Raw genomic sequence first — 4,365 nt, forward strand, 5'->3', positions numbered from 1 at the left:
AGCTACCATTGATATTGTTTATTCAGCCCTTGATGGGGCAGACTTGTTATCAAAGCATCTTCGACTCCTGACCAAACCAACTTATATACACAACATGGCTTCTGCAGAGTTTTGTCTATCAAATTCATTTGTCAGCCCTGGAGGTGTCTTGTTGAAGGTGTCATACAGCTCAAGGCGGCGAGCTGGCAGAAACGTTAGCACGCCGGGCGAAATGCATAGCCGTATTTCGTCTGCCGTTACATTCTGAGTTCAAATTCCGCCAAGGTCGACTTTGCCTTTCATCCTTTCGGGGTCGATAAATTAAGTACCAGTTACGCACAGGGGTCGATGTAATTGACTTAATCCGTTTGTCTGTCCTTGTTTGTCCCCTCTGTGTTTAGCCCCTTGTGGGTAGTAAAGAAATACGTATTTCGTCTGCCGTTACGTTCTGAGTTCAAATTCCGCCGAGGTCAACTTTGCCTTTCATCCTTTCGGGGTCGATAAATTAAGTACCAATTACGCACAGGGGTCGATGTAATCGACTTAATCCGTTTGTCTGTCCTTGTTTGTCCCCTCTGTGTTTAGCCCCTTGTGGGTAGTAAGGAAATAGGTGTCATACAGGGACATGAACACACCAATACCAGTTGTCAAGCAGTGGTGGGGGACAAACACAAAGACACACACACACACAGATATATACGTATCTATACAATGGGATTCTTTCAGTTTCCATAAACCATGTCCTCTCACAAGGCTTTGGTCAGCCTGAGGCTATAGTAGAAAACACTTGCCCATGCAGTGGGACTGAACTCAGAACCATGCAGTTTGGAAGCAAGCTTCTTACGTGGCTTCTACACAGCTATGCCTGCACTTTCTTTTCTTCTTTTTTTCTTTTTTACTTGTTTCAGTCATTTGACTGTGGCCATGCTGGAGCACCGCCTTTAGTCGAGCAAATCGACCCCGGGACTTATTCTTTGTAAGCCCAGTACTTATTCTATCGGTCTCTTTTGCCGACCCGCTGAATTACGGGGACGTAAACACACCAGCATCAGTTGTCAAGCAATGCTAGGGGGGCAAACACAAACACACACACACATATATATATTTACATATATACGACAGGCTTCTTTCAGTTTCCGTCTACCAAATCCACTCACAAGGCATTGGTCGGCTTGGGGCTATAGCAGAAGACACTTGCCCAAGATGCCACGCAGTGGGACTGAACCCGGAACCATGTGGTTGGTAAGCAAGCTACTTACCACACAGCCACTCCTGCGCCTATATACCCTGCACTGATATATATATATTTTAAAAATCAATTGCAAATTTAACTTTAAAAAAAAACTGGAAGTTGATTTCCAATCAATAAAAAAAAAAATATTCCATTTTTTTTCAGTGAAATTCATTTCCAGTTTAAATTTCAATGTTATAGTCTCAACACACACACACACACTCTTTCCCACCTCCACGTCCATCACAATCCCTATAACCACAGCTCTGTTTTTGGAAAAAAAAAAAAAATTAAAGATTTATCAATTTGGAACATGCTTCATTTGGAAAAAAGAAATTAAGGAAATTTAATTATGGATCGACTCGTGCCTTGTGAGTGGAATTTCAATGACGGAAACTGCATAATGGACCCTTGTCATCTGTGTGTCTGCTACTGCCAGAAAACGAGACTGTGACTTCTCCTGTGATATTAATTTTTACTCTTGATAAATTATGACGAGCAATCAAGAACCTCAAAATGCAAGAGCTGATTCAGATTGAAATAGGTTATCAAAATAATTAATTCAAATTAATTCATAATTTTCAAAAAGTTAATACTTGGTGGTTTCATGGTAAACATAAACATCACTGCTTATACATGCATTCATCCATCCATTATATATATATATATGATAAGTCAAAAGCTCATATAATAAATGCACTAACGGAAAACAGATACAGAAGGTCACCAAATCCTCATCAGTTATCAGCCAGAGGGTCAGATGCAATTTCACACCAATCAATATATGTTATATGTATATATGCATGTGTGTATATATATATATATATATATATATATATATATATATATATATATATATATATATATATATATATATTATAATAATAATAATATAAATAATATGTATATATGTTTATATGTATATATATATGTGTGTGTGTGTGTGCATATATGGGTACAGGACGTCACCAACTGTGTAAACATCATGAAGTATGAAAACAAATGCGTTAAATATGCAAACAACGAGAGAAAAAATGTAAAACAGGACAAACAAACATGGAGAACGACCCTTCATCAGTTGTCTGCTATCTACTTCTCATTTTGAGCATTCAACGACAATATATATATTTATATGGATGGATGGATGGATGGACGGCAAGACAGATACGGAGATAGTTAGATATGCATATATATGTGCATATGTGTGTGAGAGATATATGCATGTATGTATATATGTATGTGTGAGTGTATATATATATATTCAAATATGCATATTAAGTTCGTGTATGCTTATATATATATATATATATATGCGAGCTGGCAGAAACGTTAGCGCGCCGGGCGAAATGCGTAGCCATATTTCGTCTGCCGTTACGTTCTGAGTTCAAATTCCGCCGAGGTCAACTTTGCCTTTCATCCTTTCGGGGTCGATAAATAAAGTACCAGTTTCGCACTGGGGTCGATGTAATCAACTTCTTCCGTTTGTCTGTCCTTGTTTGTCCCCTCTGTGTTTAGCCCCTTGTGGGTAGTAAAGAAATATATATATATATATCATCATCATCATCATCATCATTTATGGCATCCAGGAGTCAGCAAACTAGAGGACTGCACCAATCTCCAATGCCTTCTTTGACATGGTTTCTAAGGCTGGATGCTCTACACACACACACATATATGTATGCATGTGTATGAGTGTCTTTGCAGATATGTGTGTATGCGTATGTGTGTGTATATCAAGTTCCATACATTTGCATCAAAATGTAACAATGTAATAAATGAAAACAACAAAATAAGCACCACTTTGAATAAGTACTGATGTTGCCTGATATTACCAAGTAAAATCCTTGAAGGAACTTTGCTCCAGCATGGCCGTTGTCCAATGGTTGAAACCAATAAAAGGACAGCAGAACCTAAAAGAAAAAAAAAACAAATCCCAGAATTAGAATATTATACAGAGAGAGGAATAGCTCAGAAAAGACATTAAACTGAGAGAGAAAGAAAGAATGTGAAAGTAGAGAGGGGGAAGAGAGAGAGTTAGCATGAGAAGGGGAGGAGGATGGGGAAAGGGAGGGAGAGGAAGGGGATGGTTGGCAGAGAGAGAGAGAGAAAATATATTCTATGCATAATAAAAGTGTGATGTGTCTTAGAAGACAACTTGTAGCAATGAGGATTTGATACAGGACACGACACGCTCTTCCTCTTCATTGAAACAGACAGCTGAAGCGAAAAAAATGTTTTTTTTTGTTCTATATTGTTTGATTCGGATTATATTGGTGACAGCTGACATGAAAGGCAGACTTTGTTATCAAAATCTCCACTACTTTCCAACAAATCGAGTAACTTGTGGTATATTTATTTACAAGACAATATCAAATAGAATTATAATAAGAATTGTTTGGTGTTTTTTTTGGGGTTTTTTTTTTGGTTTTTACAACTCTTCCCATGGTTTTGCAATAACTTCAACTGCAAGATAATCCAGACAAATCCTAATCCTAATGATTACTGACTTTCCCACAGAATAAAAGTACCAGATGTTGACACACACATAAAATATAAAAATAATTTTTTCACGTCATTTGAGATGTTTTCATAAGTAAAATCATATAGGCGCAGGAGTGGTTGTGTGGTAAGTAGCTTGCTAACCAACCACATGGTTCCGGGTTCAGTCCCACTGCGTGGCATCTTGGGCAAGTGTCTTCTGCTATAGCTCCGGACCGACCAATGCCTTGTGAGTGGATTTGGTAGACAGAAACTGAAAGAAACCTGTCGTATATATGTATATATATATGTGTGTGTGTATATGTTTGTGTGTCTATGTTTGTCCCCCTAGCATTGCTTGACAACCGATGCTGGTGTGTTTACGTCCCCGTCACTTAGCGGTTCGGCAAAAGAGACCGATAGAATAAGTACTGGGCTTACAAAGAATAAGTCACGGGGTCAATTTGCTCGACTAAAAAGGCGGTGCTCCAGCATGGCCGCAGTCAAATGACTGAAACAAGTAAAAGAGTAAAATCATATACAGGTGTAGGTGTGACTGTTTGGTAAGAAGCTTGCTTCCCAACTTCATGGTCCTGGGTTCAGTCCCACTGTGTGGCATCTTGGGCAAGTGACTGCTACTATAGCCCTGGGTTGACCAAAGCTTTGTGAGTTGATTT

The sequence above is a fragment of the Octopus sinensis genome, linkage group LG25 (assembly GCF_006345805.1).
Source record: "Octopus sinensis linkage group LG25, ASM634580v1, whole genome shotgun sequence".
Lineage (NCBI taxonomy): Eukaryota > Metazoa > Mollusca > Cephalopoda > Octopoda > Octopodidae > Octopus > Octopus sinensis.